This window comes from Diabrotica undecimpunctata, chromosome 6, assembly GCF_040954645.1.
Source record: "Diabrotica undecimpunctata isolate CICGRU chromosome 6, icDiaUnde3, whole genome shotgun sequence".
NCBI lineage: Eukaryota > Metazoa > Arthropoda > Insecta > Coleoptera > Chrysomelidae > Diabrotica > Diabrotica undecimpunctata.
This window is the reverse complement of record NC_092808.1, coordinates 54,932,113-54,953,919: the sequence shown is the minus strand read 5'-3', so window position 1 is coordinate 54,953,919 and position 21,807 is coordinate 54,932,113. Positions and strand designations below refer to the sequence as shown.

Sequence of the window (21,807 nt, the reverse complement as noted above, 5' to 3'; positions counted from 1 at the left end):
TAGAGACATGAATACTGTTTATAATTTCTTTTACAAGATTACAAAAATACAATTTTGCACAATAATACCCAAATGTCTTAGTAAGTAAAATAAATTCTCCCGTAGAACAAAGCAAACCACAGAATATAAGATGGCAAATGAAAACATCATAAACAATATCAAGGAAATAAAGCAAAAAGTAAAAATGCGAAGAATTCTACTTGTTCGAAACCCAAATTCAGATTCTCACCCCAATTTGTGCCTTCTACGATATACAAAGAAAAAAACGATGAATAAATCGACATGGGGAATCTAAAATTGCATTCCACATCATATCGCTTCATCTAAGTAAGAACCGTTCATGAACTGGCTTCTAATACTCAAAATATAAATAAAGATATAGAAAAGACAGTTAAGATTTGTTTTCACGGATAGTCTACAATTCGCTTATACGTATGCTTTATTTATTGTATCGTGGAATCAGTTTTTCGATGTCGGTGTTGTAGTCCTCTACTTCCAAACGCTTCGTCGTTTCCAAACTCCTTTCCACCTAAGAATTTCTTCAGTTTCGGGAACAGATGATAATCGGAATGCACGAGGTCTGGGCAGAAGGAAGGGTACTCCCTTCCCATTGTAGACCTTGAAGTTCTTGCCGATGCATGGGGCCGAGCATTGTCATGAATCAGAAACATCTGCGTCGACAACGAAGCGTAGTTTATTCTGTATTGCACACATTCGTAAGTCTTTGAATGGTTTCGCAATAAGCTTCTGAATTTATTATTTCACCTCCAGGCATAAACTCCACGTGAATTGAACTCTTACATTTAAAAACCGGCGTACTTCACATTTGACGGCAGACGACAGACAGAGGTAACTGGCGGGCACGAAATCACGATGTTGGGGGATCGGCGCCTCGCGTAATGCGCAATCGTTTTTTTACTTTCTGGACGACCCACGTAATATAATATAAAAAAAATATAATCTTCTTTTTATTGCGCCGTCTCCTTTCGAAGGTTGGCGATCCAAATCCAAATGGCAATTGTAGCTTTGGAAACTGCTGCACAAAAGTTTTCTGTTAATGAGTGGTCAAACCATCTCAGGTTTTTCAGCCACATGGCATCTTCCAACTGATCTTTTGCCCAATAATATATTAAGTACACTAAAATAAGTAATGAATTCTTAATAAGTGATACAGTATTATCTCTCTGATTGTATACGATCACATCTTTATTTGTAATTGTGGTCTTAATGTATACTGGAGGTTTTAACATTCTTATTTTATGATTGTAATTTTTAATGATGTTCTGTATAATTTTAATTTAATACAGATAGTTGACACATGACGTTGAGGACGTTCTCCAAAAAGATGGTCAGACGACATCAAGCGTATCCAGCACAACTGGACGGAAAACAACTACTGAGAATGATGGTGATAAGCTGACACAGAAATCTTCTTCTTCTTCAAGTGCCATCTTCGTTCCGAAGGTTGGCGATCATCGGGGCTATACGTATTTTCGAAACGGCTGACCGAAACAATTCGTTGCTGCTACAGCTATACCATTCCCGTAGATTCTTTAGCCAGGAGTTTCGTCTTCTTCCTATGGACCTTTTTCCTGCTATTTTCCCTTGCATAATTATTCGAAGCAGTTCATATCTTTCGCCTCTTGTAATGTGTCCCAAGTATTGTAGTTTTCGTTTTTTGATCGTAAATATGACTTCCTTTTCTTTATTCAGTCTTCTCAAGACCTCGACATTTGTGACTCTCTCGGTCCATGATATTCTCAGGATTCTGCGATACGTCGACAGTTCAAATGCCTCTAATTTTTTGGTATCAATCTTTTTCAACGTCCATGACTCCATTCCGTAGAACAGCACAGAAAGTACGTAACATCTCATCAGGCGAAGTTTCATTTCAAGGCTCAAATCTCTTCCGCAGAACACTCTCTTTATTTTAGTGAATATGCTTTTTCTATTCTTATTTTGATTTCTGCTGAGCTATCGTTGTCTTCACTTATAAAAGTGCCTAAATATTTGTATTTGCTAACTCGATCGATAATTTCATTGTGTGAATATAAATTTTGGATATTTTGTGTTGATTTCGATATTACCATAAATTTAGTTTTCTTTATGTTCAAAGATAGTCCATATTCTTCGCTGCAGTCTGCTATCATATTCACCAATGTCAATAGCTCTTCAAGTGTTTCTGCGATCAGAACGGTGTCGTCGGCAAATCTCAGATTGTTTAATCTAACACCATTTATTTTAATACCTACGGATTGCTTCAGTGGTATTATTCTCTACTCTCACTACTGCTTTCTGATTGTAGTATATATTTGCTATTAGTCGGATGTCTCGTTTATCTAAATTCTTTTCTGTCAGGTGTCTGATTAGGTGATCATGCCGCACTTTATCAAAGGCCTTGTTGTAATCTATGAAACACATGAATACATCTTGATTTATGTCAAGACATCTTTGAGACATAACGTTCAGTGCAAACAATGCCTCTCTTGTTCCAAGTCCATTTCGGAATCCAAACTGGGTATTATTGATGTCCATTTCCAGTTTTCTGTGTACTCTAGAGTGTATAATTTTTAGGAATATTTTCAGTACATGGCTCATCAGACTAATTGTACGGTAATCACTACATTGTTTGGCGTTTATCTTTTTTGGTATAATAACAAAGGTGGATAAAAGCCATTCTTGTGGTATTTTTCCTGATGTATAAATGCTATTGAAAAGTTCAACTAAAATGTGAATCGAGTCTTTTTCTATTAATTTAAGGATTTCCGTTGGTATTTTATCTGGACCTGGGGCTTTACCATTTTTCATTCTTTTTAGTGCGTACATTACTTCTTCTTCCGTTATTTCTTGACCTTCGTTTCCTTGTATGTTACTTAGCTCAGATTGTTGTCTATCATCTGCAAAGAGTTCTTCAATATAGTTTTTCCATGTCTTCAACTGTTCTTCTAGTTCACACAGAAATGAAAGATATCTAATATTGAAATACTAATGATTTCAGGATTGCAAATAATGTATTTAATAAATACTGTCAAAAATATAGGTATTTTACTCTGTATTTATAATTTAATTGGCCATTTTTTATTGGATATTACAAATTCAGAAAAAGCTTAGTGCTGGTTCAGTATCTGAATGTTTTTTTTTTGCGTTTTTGTAAGAAGCTGAAGAATTAAATTCATAATTTAAAACACGCTTTTTAAAGTTCCTCACGGATTTAAAAGATTTAAACAGTGTTAAATAGATAAATTCATTAATCCACGAGTTAAATAATACGAAGCGAAGTGCTTCAATCACAATATGATAAGGAAACGAGTATCTAATTTGGTTTAATATGTTAAAATTCTAATTTAATTGTGGCTATATTGGTGTAATTCCATCGTCGTCTCCATCCGCAGGCTTATTTCTTCGGCCAAAAGAATCCTGATTTCAAATGTATGTCTTAAATACACACATATCCTGAGTTTTCGTAGGGTAACATTTGTAATCCCCGACAAGGAGGACTTCGAAGTCAAAGTGCAATCTTCCCTGCTAATTAACCATGAAAATACACTTTTTAGAATATTTTTATCCACTGACAGACTAGAATGTTTTCTTTATACGCTTACGGGTCATACCGCGGAGTCTTGCCCTAAAGTCCCCAGTGAACCAGACCACACACTTATTGCAGCTAATGCTTCCCCCTCTTCTTCGTTTTCAGCTGACTCATTAACTTCATTAAAAAAACTTCCATCTTCAGAAATTGAGTCTATTCCTCAACATACTATTTCAAAGCCCATATTGACAGTAGGACACAAAAGAGGACACTCTGACGATAGTCCTCCTAACACTCCTACCATTCTCTCTCCATCCATTATTCTTGCTCCATCAACTTCTTTTCTTCCTTCCTCCTTTAAAATTCTCGATGCCACCCAAACCCAAAAAAAAGGTCCAAATATAATCTTCGATCGGATTACTCGATAAAACCTATTGAATTTCCGCTACAGAAACGGTTTACAAAGATAATCCAGCTAATTTTACACTCAATTCCACTCAACTTATTGTTTTTCTTGAAACCAATGCAAAGAATTCCAAACTTCTTCATTAAAAACACTTCGAGAGATATCACTATATTAGGACCCTTCCACTTTCTTCTAAATTAGACAAAATGACTTTACGATTATAAGAAGAATCCGTATAAGCCACACCAAACTAACACACAACTTCCTGATGACATCAGATGTCCGGCCTATCTGTCAAACATGCCAGTGCCAACTAACAGTAAAACACATTCTTACCGAATGTCCTCAATACAGTGTAGAAAGACAACAGCTAACTTTTAAACCGCAGCTAGGCGACATTCCCAGTGATCCCAACCAGATAGACAGAATTCTTCAGTTTTTTAGAAAAATATTGTATCATAAACATGTTTTATATGACATAACTTATTAATGCTACTACATACACCTCTTTATTCTTGTTTGTAATCGCCTCCGTGCGAGTGGCCATAGTTGCCGAGCATATAAATGTAATAAAAAAAATTCATAATTTTATATAAATTAAATTTATATTACAAACTACAAAACACCGTAGAAAACATAAATGCTAAACACAAAATTATCGTATTCGGGGATCTTAATGCACGGATCAGAAACGATGTCATACCAGGTATAAAACAAAAGTACAACGAAGAAATAATTAATGAAAACGGCGAAGCACTAATAGACTTTTGGGCTAGAAATGAAATGAGAATCAACAACACATACTTTCCTCATAAAGACCAACATAAATACACTTTTAACAATAATCGAGGCCAGCGATCAATGATAGATTTTATAATCACAAATCGAGAGATAACAGCGTCACAAGTACTTGATGTCAGAGCCCTAACATCTGCTAACTTGGGGACTGATCACAACCTTGTCTTATGCAAGATGCTACTAGAACGTCTGCAACTAAACAGAAAACCCCCAATGCTCATCGAAAAACACAATATAGAGTTGCTAGCAACAGAGAGTACAAAACTCCTTTATAGGAACAGAATTACCGGCAAACTAAAAGAAATCGAGTTACAACCAGAATGGGGAGTAGAAGATACTTGGCAAAAAATCAGGAAATGCATCAACCAAGCAGCAGAAGAAGCAATTGCAAAGCGGAAAATTAACACGAGGGCGATAAACCACACCAAACCGTGGTTTTGTCAAGAGGTAAAAGAACTCTCTGAATTAAAACGCAAATGCTACATGAGATATAAAAGCACACAGTCAGAAGAAGCTCTGGCAGAATCTGTCCAAGTAAGAAACGAAGTAAACGCAAGAATAAAATCAATCAAAAGAGAACATTGGGCTAAATTTACCAGCGACATGGACTACGACCTATATGGTGCCCACAAGAAAGTATGGAAAATGCTTCAGAACAGAAAAAAAACAGTTAACGAGTTCGTGCAGACCAAGGAAGTACCTATAGAGACATGGCAACAGCATTTTAAGGAGCTATATGATGCTGAAGAAATGCTGAATATAAACGAATACGAAGTAGATATAAGTGCTACAATCAATGACGAAGAGGTAGAAGCAAAGATCAGGAAGCTAAAAAACAGAAAATCACCTGGAACAGATGGTATACCCAATGAACTTTTAAAATATGGAGGCCCTTAACTTGCAAGTAAATTGTCACAACTATTTAACAAAATCTTAAACGACACAGAAACACCGAGGAATGGCATAAGAGCATCACAATCCCCATATTTAAAAATGGACAAAAAACTTTCCCACAAAACTACAGAGGAATAACTCTTAAATGATTAAAAACAACGATGAAACTTTTCACAAGTATTCTTAAGGACAAATTGGAAAGGCAAATCACTAATGCTGAAGAACAACAAGGTTTTACAAGAGGGCGGTCTATAACAGATGCAGTATTCATAATAAAATAAATAAAAGAAAAAGCTATAGTGTTCGGCATGCTAGCGTATATTTGCTTCATTGATCTGACAAAGTCGTTTGACAGGGTTCGCCTGGGAGACATTCTAAATATATTAATAGAAAATAAAACACCGACCAACATAACAAAGATAGTCCATAACCTAAATAACAACAATGTAACCAAAGTTAGAGCAGGAGACCAATTTACTGAAAATATTCTAACACCGGGAGGACTTGGACAAGGCGACAGTTTAAGCCCCTTCTTGTTTAACCTACTCATGGACAAAATTATAAACAAAGCAACATCTACGCAAAACGGCATGGTAAATCATCGCGGAGGAAGATATGTGATGGCCCTGTCTGACAAGGACTTTGCCATTTTCAAAGGTCTTCGACCAAAAGATCCCATTAATGTGAATGTCAAGCCCAGAAAAATAGTACGAACTCCAAAAAAATCAAAACGCCGTCCATCCAAATATAACAAAAAGTAACATCTCTCAATCTCGGATACAGAATGGGCAACAAAAGAATTGGTATGGTGTGTTACGCAGACGATGCAACAATTATTGCCAAATCAGAAGATGATCTTCAGAGACAGCTAAAAAACTAAAAACTAAATGTATGACAATAGCAAAAGATCCGCTCAGATGTAAGTTAGTTGTTGAGAACAACCCCATAGAACAGGTGATGCAATTCAGATATCTGGGCATAGATATATCAAGCAGACACGACCCAATAAAGGACCTAAGGAGTCAGATCAATAAAGCATCCGCATTGTCGGGATGTCTGCGGGAGATAGTCTGGTCAAATCCGTATATGCGCACAGATAGTAAAATTAGAATCTACAAGACTTGCATACGACCGATCATGACATATGGCATAGAAGTGCGCGAAGATACCAACAAAACGAAACAGATGCTAAGGGTTGCCGAGATGAAAACCCTAAGAACAATAGTGGGCAAAACAAGAAGAGACAGGGTGAGAAATACAAACGTTAGAGAGCAGTGAAAAATTCAAGATATTGTAAGATGGGGAAGGCAGCGTAAAAAGGATGTGATACAGTCATGTAAGACGAATGGATGAGAATAGACTCCCAAAAATTGCCTTAGAAAACAACCAGCCCGGTTCAAGACCTCCAGGAAGACCACCTAAAAGATGAAGGAAATTAACCAGAGGCAGCTTCAGAATTAAACAGATCGAAAGATCTCCAAGAAGTAGAAGAAGAAATTTATATTGTATAAATTGTATATTTTTATATCAACACAATAATTCAGGAGGAAATTCATACAATACATAAAAGTTACATTTTCAAGTTATAGAAGTTGCAGGAAGAAATCAACATTAAAAAAACGAATAAAATATACACAACGCCAAATATTTTATTAGAATTATACAGAATGTAAAAACATGAAACTGTATTACAAACTAAATAAAAAGTGATATTTTATGTAACAGAAATAAAGATCGAAATTTAAACAATATAATTTTAAATGGGTAATTTTGTCATGCTCTCGACAATAATCATTTTGTCATGTAACACTATTTACGTGTAATTAATTACTCATTATTTCTAGGAATGTATTTTAGCTTTAGTAAATTTTTATGATTAATTAAATTCAAGTTCTTTTTTCTTCAATTTACCATGCAATTAATTTTTATGTTAAAAATCATAACAGTTTTTTTTTTCTATTTTTAGAAAGTACATATTCGGAAATATAACTTGTGCCATGTGGTATATGATATAAATCAAAATAATGTACGTTTAAAAGACCCTCAAACATATTTTATAGTACATCTGAGGGTGTGTTATATTAACTGCTGACTCGAGATATTCTCAAGAATCACGTTGTAGGAAATTATGGTTCATTTAAAGGTTAGTATGGATATTTTTATTATTACCAGTTAAAGATAAAACACTAGAAGACATGATAGTTTTAACGCACAAAAAATTTTTAAAATAACTCACAACTATAGAAAAAGAAAACCGGAAATACTAAAAGATAAAAATGGGGAACTACTGTTAATTACTAATGAAAAAGCGGTGGACAGAATGCATCAATAAGTTGTTAAAAGACAATAGAACAGAACAGATTGCAGTAGAACAGAATGCATCAATGAGTTGTTAAAAGACAATAGAACAGAACAGCTTGCAGTAGTCTAGAAGATGGTGTAGTTTTAAGGATCGTTCAGACCAAATCCAGTAGAATGCTTAAAATGCACAAATAATGAATGAAACCTTAGACATTATAGTAGACTTGTTTAACACAATATACAAAACAGGACATATTCCGAACCAGTGGTTACTCTACACCTTTTGCGCTATCCCTAAAAATACAGACGCTAAAGACTGCAGTGAATACAGAACAATATCGTTATTAATTAATGTTCTTACATTATTCTTGAAAATAATAGAAACATGGTCGTTTAAATAAAAAGCTGGAAGAAGAAATAGATGATAGCCAGTTTTGGTTCAGAAATGGACTAGAAAACAGGGAGGCGTTTTTGCTTTTAGTGTGATAGCTCAAAGATACATAGATATGAATGTGGATGTACATGTTTGTTACGTTAATTTTGAAAAAGCATCTGACAAAGTAAGTCATGAAAAATTAGTCCAAATTCTAAAGACAAAAAACATAGACAAAAGGCACTTAAGAATAATAACAAACCTTTACTGGAAACAAAGAGCACAAGTTGTAATAGATAACGAACTCAGTTTAAAAATTGAAGGGCTTGGTGCAACAACCGTTCACGTGTACATTGCATATTTTTGAGGAACATGAGAAAACTTGTCATTTAGTCAGTTGAAATAATGTGAATTTTGCATTTGTACTATAACCAAAAACTCATTATATATATACATATATATATATATATATATATATATATATATATATATATATATATACATATATATATATATATATATATATATATATATATATATATATATATATACATATATATATATATATATATATATATATATATATATATATATATATATATATATATATATATATATTCGTATATTTATATATACATATAAGAAAAAGATTTATACGAGTTCATAGTAAAGTAAAGCTAGGTATCGGTATAGCTCGCAACAAAGGAAAAAAATATAATAAAATATGTGTATAAGATGGAAGGCAACCGTATATACGTATTTCTGACTATTGGTCGTCTTCAGTACGGCGCAGCCAAGTTGCTTTAGTGGCTTTAGGACGGCAAAATTCGCGATTAGGGTTTCGAAAATTAGCGAACAGATTTGGAAATCAACGAAGAATAAAAGTGTGCCCAGAAACTGTCTGCATGGCACTGAAAAACAAGGCTACATATCAAGGAATCCAAAAAAATCCCTACAATGACTGCTCTGCAAAGGCAACGAAGAAATAGATTTTTGTCAATGTTTTCGAGAAGATAATTTTAATAATGTCTTTATATCTGATGAAAGTTGTTTCCAGCTTGGTGCAAATCATCTAAGAGTCCTATCAAGAGAAAATGTTACCGTTCAAATTTCCAAATTTCCCACTAAAATAATGGTTTGGGGAGCAATATCTCAGCGTGGTGCTACACCTCTCTGTGTAGTTAATTATACTGTTGATAGTGCGAAATATTGTGACATCCTAAATGGTTTTCTTCTTGAAAAGGCTCATGTTTTATAACAAGAGGGGTGGAGGTTTCAGCAAGATAATGCAAGATGCCATACTTCTGCTTATACTCAAGCTTTAATGCAAGAACACGAATTGGCAACAATTCCGTGGCCAGCAGCATCTCCAGATCTTAGCCCCATTGAAAACATATGGGGACTGATGAAGATTAAAGTGGAACGAGCAGCGCCACGAGATAAAGAAGCTTTGATTCGGTCATTTTTACAGGCCTGGAACACCATTACCGAAAATTATGGCTTTGACCTAGTTTCGGGTGTACCTGGACGTTTAGTTAAGTGTTTAGATTTAAATGGAAGTTGTGTAAGTAAATATGATGATCTATTTGTTGAAATTTTATATTTCAAGTGATAGAAATAAATACCGTAAAATTATAATTCTGCTTTTTTTTTCCGGATACTTTCTAGACGGACTATACTTTTGTATGAAATGCCACAAATACGAGATAGTTTCTATGGATCCTTTCATTGCAATTGCTTCGTCAAACATATAACTGACTGATTTATTATTAGAACTAGAGTAAAAATGTGTCAATCCAGATCTGCCTAGCATAAAATATTTCCCCCGTAGTCAAAACAGGAAATGGCAAATTTTGCTGGTAATAGTATCCACAGTTTCATTTTTTCTTTCAAATCATCGTAGAACGCTTGGGCTTTCTGGAGATGAACTTCTTTTTGAACGTTCAGCTGGTACTTAAGGTCGTCCGTAGAAGCAGCATCAAGTTGTATTTTCAACAGATCACAAGTATCACAAGTGTCGGACTCGGATAACCGAATGACAAATAAAAATGTTCTGTGAAATACCTATAATAGTAATCATATGTATCTGTTGGTTTTATTTTTTCGTGCTGTTTTAACAGACATAGATATTTCTTTTTATTTTCATCTCATGTTTAGTGTGATTCACGCACTGGAAAACTATTTATGTGCTCCACAATCTGTTTCACAATATTTTCTTGTTTTTTTTTTGGTCGATTATGGTGTTTACCACGGGCATCCTTTTCAAGCAACACACCCGAAGCTGTTGAATGTGCAATTTTCAATACTCGTGATTTGTGAACCGCGTGTCAGTTACAAAGTGATGAGCATCACACTGTTACACATTTTGTACCCATTTTAACACTATAGCAATAATAATACTTCTTCGTTTCACGCACGCCAATTTTTCTCCTTCTGAAGACTTTGCTTACATCTATGAGCGACCCTAAGTAACTATCTTAAATGTTCTTATCTCCCATTGCATAAAATGCAGTAAATATTGCATCTTTATCCATTTCCGTCAGTTTTTCAAAGCATCGGTTACGACACTCATGTCTGGGCCCTTGTTTCTTTGCTTCAATAGTTTTACTCCTACTACTTATGTATCCTTTTCCATAATTTCTTTGCAATTTTCTAATATTTCTTTTCCAAGCTTGGGAAATGCGCTTGCTTTTCGCATATTCGCTTATACGTATTTCGACCAACTCATGAGAGAGACTTGTACAGAAGCTCTGTAGGCAGAGTAAAAGCAGCCTAGAATTAAGAAAAATATTACAACTGTGTAACTGGTTATAGCAGTTAACAATTTAGGCCAGCCCTTTGTAGGATGAAATATTTTACATAATTTCACAATTTCATGAATCATTAGAACATAAGTATTTTGTAATTTTTAAGGAAAAATATTTCCGAGATTAGTTACACAGATTCTACATTCCCGGGAATTTTATGAAGATCGAAACATTCGTTTGTTCTCACGTGTTTCGTCATTTGTCTTATATTTCGATTAATGTGCTTCTTTCAGTAAGTTTTAACCTGGTTTATTAAGTTATTAACTATAAAAATATCTATTATATTGATGATTACCACAAGTTATAGGAAAAAATAAAACTTTCAATGTAATAGTTATTTCTGAGTTGAGAAAGTTGGTAATTGAAGTAAAATTGTATATTACAATAACATTCTTAATTACATTTAATTTTATAGCATTATGATTATTAAATTAACCACACTACAAAATAAAGTAGATTTATATTCTAAAACTTTTACTTTTTCCACATTCCCAAGTTTATACAATAGCTAATAATCAGCATAATAAATTTGAAGATTTTAAATAGATTGCAATTTATAGAAAACCTTAATACGCAGTTCTACCTCATCCTCATTACACATTCAGCTTAATTCTAAAATGTAGCTTAGAAGTAAGAATGAACAAAAATATAAAAAGCAACGATATGATAAAGATAAAGCTTCGTAATTTTTCCATAAAATAAAGTTCCAGAAATGTAAAAAATGAAGTAAAATCAAATTAGAAATATTCCAAATATGAATGATCTTTAAACAAGTAAGAGAAAATCGGACTCTTTAAGTACAATTGAGTTCTTTATGGGCTCAGGAATCTTGTTGAATAATCGAACTCCTTTAGACAATAAACTTCTTTGACCTATGCTGTTCTTATAAAAGCTGTCCGGATGTGGGTAATATTCCGCCGGTCATGAACTTGATTATTTTGTAGTCACTGGTAATTTTGTAGTTCCTGATTTAAAGTTCTTTGTATAATATGTCTGCTATAGAACGTCTGCTCATAAACACCATAAAGAGGAGAAAAACAGAATACTTCGGCCATATAATTAGAGGACCTAAATACCATCTACTTCGCCTTATATTACAAGGAAAAGTGGAAGGAAAGAGATGGATTGGTCGAAAGAAACTTTCATGGCTGCGTAATATTAGACAATGGTGTGGTTCCACAGTAGAATTATTTCGCGCAGCAGCCGACAGAGAAAGGTTTCAGGAAATTGTAAACATGATGACGGCCAACGTCTGAATACGGACACGGAACTCAAAGAAGAAGAAGTATAATATGTACACAAACCTAGGATATGTATACAGAATAAATGTTCATGATTCTATTAGGTGTGTGCAATTCATTTATGAGGAATAGTCGAGGTAAATGAAATAGTCGTTTTAGAGCTTTGTTCTGCATGACTAATAGTGGACGTAGTTTTGATTAATCTGCTGATCTCCAACTGAATGTTAAGTACGTTAAAGACTTTGGCAATTACAGACGTTTGACAGAGTGCAGCATAATCGTCTTAAAAAATTTTTATTAAACAAAAACATAGACAGCAGAGACATTAGAACTATATGTAACCTATACTGGAATCAAACAGCGAAAGTAAAAGTTGAATATGAACTGACAGTGGCTATCCAGATTCGCTGTGGGGTACACCAAGGGTGGAGTTTGTGAGAGTGTTTTTCAAAACTTTAAAGTAAGAATAAACTGACATAGATCTGCCTTCGGACGACTTGGATATTGTGTTGATAGGAGATGAGAAATCTAAACTAAAGGATCGTATGCTTTTATGTAGTAAGTAGTAGATAAGTAAATTAAAAAAAATATGGTAAAAGGCACTTTTCAGGTTGTGAAAAAAAAACAGAAAAAGCACTGTTCTTGGTAACTGGTGACTTCATAAATGTTTCGTGTGTGAATACTAAGATAGTCAATGGCATTGTTCTGTCTGTAGTAAATAACCTTTCTTCGGGCTCATCAAGACGGTTAGCCAAGAATACCTTAGGGTTAGACTATATGCACTGGGAAAAGAGAGAAATGAAAAAGTAAATGCTACTTCAAAAAGGCATGAACTAACTAAATACTTATTTCTTGAACGTTTTATCAACAACGTAAATTGTTTTATTAATATACCTACATTCTTGTAATGTTTAATACAATTATTAATAAATATCGAAATTCAACAATTCTTCTTGAACGCTTGAACTTTTCGAAGCTTCTATACTGGCGTTATATTAATTTGTCTGTATAGTAAAATGCTGAGGCGATCGTTACGAAATTAGTGACACGAAATATTTGCAAGAGTCCATTTACTCGATGAGGAGAGTCCGTTATACAACATGTAAACTTTTTCAATTTTATTAAAATCTATAACAAGGTTGCTACAAAAAAATTTAAAATAAGTAAAATAGACTTTATAAATCGATGGTTGGAAAAAAAATCGTAAAATAAAAAAATAATAACTTATAATAAAACTAGCGAAAATAGATAATTCAATTATCTATTAATAATATCATAGGGAGATCGACCTCTAGGTTGTGTGTGAACTCTGTGCTCCACTCTTTTATATGGAGTTTAGGCTTATACACTGGGACAATCAAATAGTAAAAACCTAAAAGCATTCGAAATGTGGTTTTAACGACGTTTTTATATACTTTGTATATAAAAACGTATTTTGAAAATTAAATGGACGGATCACAAAACAAACGCACAAGTTCTCGAATAACTAGGAAAACAATATGAAGTTTTAAACTCAAGAAAAATCAGGAAGTTGAAATACTTGGGACACATTACGAGAGGAGAAAAATACGAACTGTTAAAGAATATAATTCACAGCCAAAGAAAAGGCACAAGAAGCGTAGGAAGACGTAAAATTTCGTGGCTGCGCAATCTCCGTTAATGACAATTGAAATAGTTCAATTGAAATTTTCAGACCCGTATCAACGGGGCGTTTAAGACCATACAGGAACCCTGAGAACCAACAGTGAAGATATAGCAGAGACATGGAGATCATATTGCCAGGATCTATATAAACATGATCAACGCCAGGAACTTGTTCACCAAAGCCCTGATGAAATTGAAAAAGAACCTAATATACTTGAAAATAAATTTAGACTGGCGATCAGTAAATTTAAGTATAACAAAGCACCAGGTCCAGATAAGAAGAAACCGGAATAAAATTGCTTCACTTGATTGCTTCACAGACAAAATATAAATATAGAAAATATATAAAAAAAGGCAGCTTCCATAAATGCGAAAACTATAGAACCATCTCTATTATCTCACATGCCACCAAAATAATGCTAAACATAATCAATGAGAGATTGAAAACTTTCCTAAAAAGAAAAATACCCCAAGAGGAAACTGGATTTGCCAAAGGCAAATCTGTACATTTGTGATCCCACTGTACATTTGTTTTATAAATCGCAAAGCATTCGACACAATCAAATGATAATACTTATGGGAGATACTAAAAGAAATATGCGTACCACAACACTTAATTTCACTTATAACTGAATTATACAGTTAAAGTGCTTGACACACTCTCAAACGAATTCCATCCAGAACAAGGTAACACGGACAAGGATGTATCCTTCTTCTTCAGGCGCCCTCTCCGCTACGGAGTTTGGCAATCATCATTGCTATTCGTATCTTTCAAGCTGTTGCTCTAAATAATTGGTTAGATGTGCACTGGAACCAGTCTCTTAAATTGCGCAGCCAAGATATACGTCGTCTCCCCACGCTTCGTTTCCCCTGAATCTTTCCTTGGATAATTAACTGGAGCAATCGGTACTTTTTCCCTGACATCACATGACCAAGATATTCCAACTTTCTTCTCTTGATGGTGATCAACAGCTCCCGTTCTTTGTTCATTATTCGAAGAACTACACTATTTGTTATTTTGTCTGTCCAAGGTATTTTCAAAATTCTTCTGTATATCCACATTTCGAAGACCTCTAGTTTATCGGTATTGCTCTTGTTTAAAGTCCAAGTCTCTACTCCGTACAGCAGTATCGAGAAGATGTAGCATCTAACCAATCTCATTTTCAGGTTTAAGTTAATGTCATGACTTTCCAGAATGTCCTTCATATTAACAAAAGCAGCTCGACCCTTTCCAATTCTAGTTTTTATTTCTTCTGTGATGTCATTGTTGTTATTAACGCTTGTTCCCAAATATTTATATTTGTGCACCCGTTCGATTTCGTTATTGTGAATGTACAGGTTTGCATTAAATCTTTGTTTTTTTGAAATAATCATGAATTTCGTCTTCTTGGCGTTCATTGTTAACCCTTTCTATTCACTAGCTGTGACTACCTTGTTTAAAATGGCTTGCAGGTCTTCTACTGTCTCCGCCATTAAAACCGTATCATCTGCGTATCTAATATTATTAGTTGGTTGGCCGTTAACTTTTATCCCAATCTCTTCTTCCTCCAATGCGTTCTTCATAATTTCTTCCGAATAAAGATTAAATAGCATTGGTGACAGCACACATCCTTGTCTAACTCCTTTTTTAATTTGAATTTCATTTGTTGTGCTATTTTCGATGCGTGCGACTGCCTTCTGATTATAATACAGAGTAGATATTATTCTTATATCGCGAGTGTCTAACTGTTTAGCTTCCAAGATCTCTAAAAGTTGGTCATGCTTGACGTTATCAAACGCCTTGTTGTAATCAATGAAAGAAGCAAATACATCTTGATTCACATCCAAACACCTCTGTGTCAAGATGTTAAAGGCAAATATTGCTTCACGAGTTCCATATCCCTCCCTGAATCCAAACTGAGTTTCTCCGATATCTTCTTCCAATTTTCTGTAAATTCTATTGTGAATTATTTTGAGGAATATTTTTAAGGTATGGCTCATCAGACAGATCGTGCGATGATCACTGCACTGCTTAGCATGTGCCTTCTTGGGAAGAGTGACAAAGGTTGATCTTAGCCATTCTTCAGGAATTATACTGTTTTCATAAATCTTGTTAAATAAGTCTACTAACGGATTCGATCTTCGTCTATCAACTTTAGTATATCCGCTGGTAGCTCGTCTGGTCCTGGAGCTTTGCTATTCTTTGATGACTTCACCGCTTGCATTACTCCTTCTTTGCTTATTTCTGGACCTGTCTCCTCTGGAAAATTATCACAAGGAGGCTGTCTTTGATCGTCAAACAGTTCTTCTATGTATGTCTGCCAATGTTTTAGTTTCTCCTCTGTTTTCATTATCATGTTCCCTTGTTGGTCTATAAGTACTGTCTGCTTCCTGTTTCTATTGTTGATCATTTCTTTAACTTTCTTGTAAAGATAGAACGAATCATATTTGGCTTCCAAGTTTTCAATCTCCTTACATTTGTCTTGTAACCATTGTTTTTTAGCGTCGCGGATTTTTCTTTTGATCTCTGTGTTAATTTGCTTATACTGTTTTTCATTTTTGCCTTTCGGTAGTCTTCGAGAATTCATCAATAACAAAATTTCGTCACTCATCCATTTTTTTTGTTTCTTTGGTTTTTCTCTCTTCAGAATATTTTTAGCGGGCTCCAGTACGTAATAATGGCCCAGTGTTTATTAATGTCTAATAGTTCTGGTATTTTCCCTGTCTTTTCAAGTTTTTCAAGATTTGCCTGAATGCTTGTTTCTACCTGACGTTTAATTGTTTCACCATTTAAACGATCGATATCTATTACTTGTTTGGGCTTAGGTGTTTGTACTCTTTTAAGTTTTATTCGAAATTGTGCCACTACTGGATTGTGGTCTGACCCAATATCTGCTGGATGTATACTGTCGCCACAATTATTTAAAATATATGGGGAGCATATTAAGAGAAGGGAGCTTGAGGGATGGGAAAAGGACATCTCAATAAATGGTCAAAAAATAAACAACCTACGCATTGCAGATAACATAGCCCTTCGTGCAATTAATCCAAAAGACATCGATCTTATGCGACCGGTTGAAAACGAAAGTCAAATATTTTGTCTGCAGTTAAACATATCAAAGACAAAGATCATGATAGTGGATAGACTACATAACAATCACCCATACATAACCCCGATTGACTGACTTTGCATATGATGATACAATCTGCATTTACATATATTTCATTACCTAGAGAGTGTAATATCACGAAAGTATAATGTAAATTTAATCAAGGGTGAAATCATCAAAAGTGTTAACCAAGGAAGAAGATACAGAATAGGAAACAAAGAAGTAAAAATACTTTGTTACGCAGACGACGCAATATTGATAGCCCAGGATAAAGATAGTCTACAAGGACTAGTCAAGGACTATCTCAACTCAGAAAACCAAAACAATAGTAATCAGCACAGAACCAATCAGATCTAAACTACAAATCGATGGCATCAGTATTGAACAAGTAATGGAAATAAAATAGGTACCTTAGAATTACACTGTCCAGCTATGAAGACCTGCAGAAAGAAGAGAGAAATCAAATACAAAAATCACACCTCTTTTTTATTTGGCTTCATCAGACAAAATGATCATGTTTTTAAAATCATCTTCATCTTGTTATCAAGTACAAAACAAGAAACTCAGAAAACTCTCTCATTACTAAATAGTGACGTCTAGTGAGAGAGGGTAACAGAGCGCCGCCCACCCTTGAAAAATGATGTACAAACAATTAATTGTATTTCAAATTTTCATATTCACATCTTTCTATTAAAACTTCATTCACTTTTCTATTGAAACTTCATTCACTTTTCTATTGAAGCTTTATTCCATTAAAGTATATTTATCTAACCAAACTAATTTTTACAATAATTACATTTGTTTTGTTGTAAGCGTCCGCACTATATTCGGGGCTAACTTCCTAATACCCGATAAAGGCATGCGGTTACACTAAAATCCGACAAATCTACACACACAGGCACACCAATTTAACAAATTATTGCAAAATGCGACGTCAAACACTCATAGTGTCAGAACAACAGCATTAAAGTAAGTGATGAATAAACCAATTGAAAACCCTTAGCAAACACAATGAAATTTTCAGTCTTGAGCGATACAAACTGGATTTGAAGAACGAGACAGCATTCTGGAATGTTTTGGAAATATAGAGTGCGGAAATCCTAAAATATATAATATGAAGACCTCAGTTCAAGCTACCAGTTTCGTCAAATAATTTAATGATTCTAGATTCACTACTGGTTGGATTTCTTTTACAAAATAATGCAACATTTTGACACATTATTTAACCAACTGCAGAAAACTGAAACGGACTGTAAAATTGTAATATCCTATTGACAGTTTTGAAAAAATAGTTGTTAACATCAAAAACGGCCTACCCTCTGTACCGGAAAATATGCAAGAATCGAAGGGACCAAAAGGAATCGACGGGTACGAAATCAGTATTTAAATTTATCTGCGAAACTTGTGACAATATTATATTTCAAATTAGGAATTGTTTTGCTTTTTTAAGAATCATCTATCTGGTGCAAAATTGTTTCAAAGAGAAAATTATGAACATAATAGAAAGGAACTACCTTTAAAAGACATGGATATCTTCTGCGATGCATTTTCAATTGTTGAAAAATATGCCCTGAAGTTGGAATTGACAATATTTTACTCGCATTCAGAAATAACACAAGAAAACGAAAGTGTAATCGGTTGCTTACGTACTTTTTTTCGTGTAATTTTAATCGTGTCATATGGTTTGGATTCAACATTTTGTGAAATAAGTAAAGTTTTAATAAAATTGAATAATGATGCCAATGATAACTGCAGAAATTGAAATATATCTTTCAACTTTGAAATTGATCAAGACGTTTCTAACGAACACAATATCGGAAGAAAAACTGACCACGCTTTCCGGGTTGTCCATCGAGAAAATTTTGAAATATGAAAAGAGGATAGAAAGGTTCAGCTCCTAAAAACATAAAGGATTAAGTTTCATAAGTACTTATCTATTTATTTTTTTGTATTGTCGGATTATCGCCCCCTGGACAAAATTATCACCAGCCACCACTGCTCCTAAAGTATGGCCGTTTACTTTAAAACTATGTAATAAATGGTAATTTAATTGCTTTTGCTTACGCTTTCTGAAACTCCTACACAGAGCAAAGACCAATTAATTATAGATCAGTTTTTGGAAATTTTGGGTTTAAATACACTGTATTTTGTGGGCAATTTTTCAATAAACTTGTTACTTACTGTAAGTATATCGTCGAGATGTTTATTGAAAGAAACACCTTGGTCAAGAAGTCTTTGATATTTACAAGTTACAAGTAAGTACAATGTTTTTGTTGCATTTGCCATATTATGTAATACATTAAAATCCTCCTTCAAATAAATAAAGAGGCATTTTTAGCAGTAGCTAAAATCAATTTGAATATACACCAAAACAACAGAAAAAAATTAAAATTGAACTTAACATAACTATGCAAACAACAATACAAATAACACGGCCAACTGCAATAAAAATTGGATATGTTGCAAATTCATATTTTTTTACATTCATAAATTTATTTTAGATTAGTGATTTACTATAAAAAATTTTGAAAAAAAAAATAAGTACCTCATATTATATAAATTTTTGATATGTAGTACCTTATAAAAATATGTAGAATTTTACACAGAATCTAAAAATATAATATATACTGATATAAAAGTGATAATAAAAGTGATGATGATGACGACATCCGGTTTGACCGGAAGTGATCGCAAGTCGTAAATATTTTAGACGTATAGATCAGCTACAGTTATGAGGAAATGCAAATAGACAGATTTCAAATTTGATTCAGAGATCAGTCTAACGTGCAATCTAGTGAAAAACACTGTACTTATATTCTATATAATAAAAAAGGAAAGAGAGATATTAGAAGAAAAGAAATAAACAAAATAGATCACAATGAAAATATAGTGTAACATGATAAATAAGTAAAAAAACGCTTTTTTGTAATGTTTAAAGATAAAGGCAAAATGGAACAGAAGTAGAAAAAATGCAAAAATATATATTATGTAAATGTTACTTTAATTGCTTTAATAAAGCTCGTTTTTGTGTGAAATGTTTGTACAATAAGATTCATTTACAATTTTACAATTATAATTTTATAGAACTAAATTTCAAAAAGGGCCTTCTGAACATTTTTTGATATTAACTGAACATGACGAATCTCATGTTCTTGGGATAAGTATTTGGATATATTTGTGATAAGTATTGTGTATATTTATTTCTTTGATATATCAAACAACATTTAAAAACTCAAAGTTTTGGTGATTAAAATAAAAGATCATGAAAAATAAAAAAGAAGAAAATCATTGGTTATTAAGGAATCAAAATTAATCCCAATTTAAATTTATTTAACTCATTTAGAATTTTTTAGGGCCAATATTTATGATTTCCAAACTATGCTTGTAGAATTTGTCATTCTCCAATACAACCCTTTCCTCACCCAAGAACGAACCCTTATCCAACAATCAATATGAAGTTTTCTCTATTTTATGAATAACATCTATTTTTAACCTGACTATCCTCTACTCCAAAACTCTAATACGTAATACATACAGAATAAATAGAATGAAACCTTTTTTTATAAGTTGAAATTAAAAAAAAAAACATAATTTCCATTTACACTGACATTTTTTTGCAAAGCGAAGTTTGAAAACTAATAACTATTAAATCATTAAAACATAAATTAAAAGCACGACCAAATTATCATTAAAAAATAAATAAAGCATTTTTACAACACTGTTAATGGTTTTTAGATATCTACAACCTATTGTTATGGTATACTTTGATATAATATAGTCCACACTAATTGTTTCATAAAATTGTAACGAGTTTATTAAATTACATTGAAAATAATAAATTATATCGTTAATGATATTTGCAACAGTTGTTATAGCAATCCATAGTCTATATATTATTCGTTTTTGAGTAATAGTAAAAAACTTATAACTTATTTATGTCAAAAAAAATGCGCTTAAGGGAACATCTGATTTAGAAAAGAATTATAAATAAAAAATTGGAATATACTTTTCGTAATTTAAAACGATTTCTGTTTGAACAAAACATTAATAAATTTAATAGACCCAACCATGTATAAATTTATTGTTGGCATAAAAAACTAGACGGAGATATAAAACTACTACAAAAAAACTAGTTGGGAGACCAGCTGAATTCTTTTATTTAGTTTTTTTTTAACTTAAGCATGCAACTTTAATCAAACACATAAAGAAAAGAAGATATATTGCAAATTTCTATAGGATTCATGGGTATTTCCATTTATTAAAAACCAATAATTCCTTATTAGAAAAATGCAAACAATGACCTATCGGTAAACACAAAATCATCAATCATACCTTGTTTGAAGCTGTGCACAAACAATGTTCCTGTGAAAACAATAAATAAATGTCCGCACAACACTGTTTTATTTATATAAAATCTTTTACAAATCAGAAATCACAACATAAACACCAAGAGACTACGAATCAACCTCTCCGCCAGCCATTTTACATCGTCTGTCTGTCTAAAAATCAGTAAACCAATGGCCAATTCGCCGTGGTATGAATTAAAATAGTGTGCAGGAGCAGTGAAAATATATAAAAGTAAGAGATAGAAGGTCAGTTCTGTCTAACTTTACGTATACGTGACTAAATAGGACTTTCCTTCGCCCATGTTGCCAATAAAACGACAACAACGATTTGTTCTGTGGTAAAAAGGAAACGTAAGGCTGCGTTCAGATTATTACTACT

The 21,807-nt window shown here is 33.2% G+C and overlaps 1 protein-coding gene across 1 annotated transcript in view; it reads right to left on the bottom strand.

The window, feature by feature from the left end:
* Positions 1-21,605, bottom strand: part of LOC140443451 (tyrosine-protein kinase Src64B-like) — a 459,485-nt gene extending 437,880 nt beyond the window's left edge. Inside the window, exon 1 of the mRNA XM_072534716.1 lies at positions 21,415-21,605. The gene's annotated coding sequence lies outside the window, so the exon portion shown is untranslated. The remainder of the gene's footprint in view (positions 1-21,414) is intronic.
* Between the last annotated feature and the right edge of the window lie 202 nt (positions 21,606-21,807).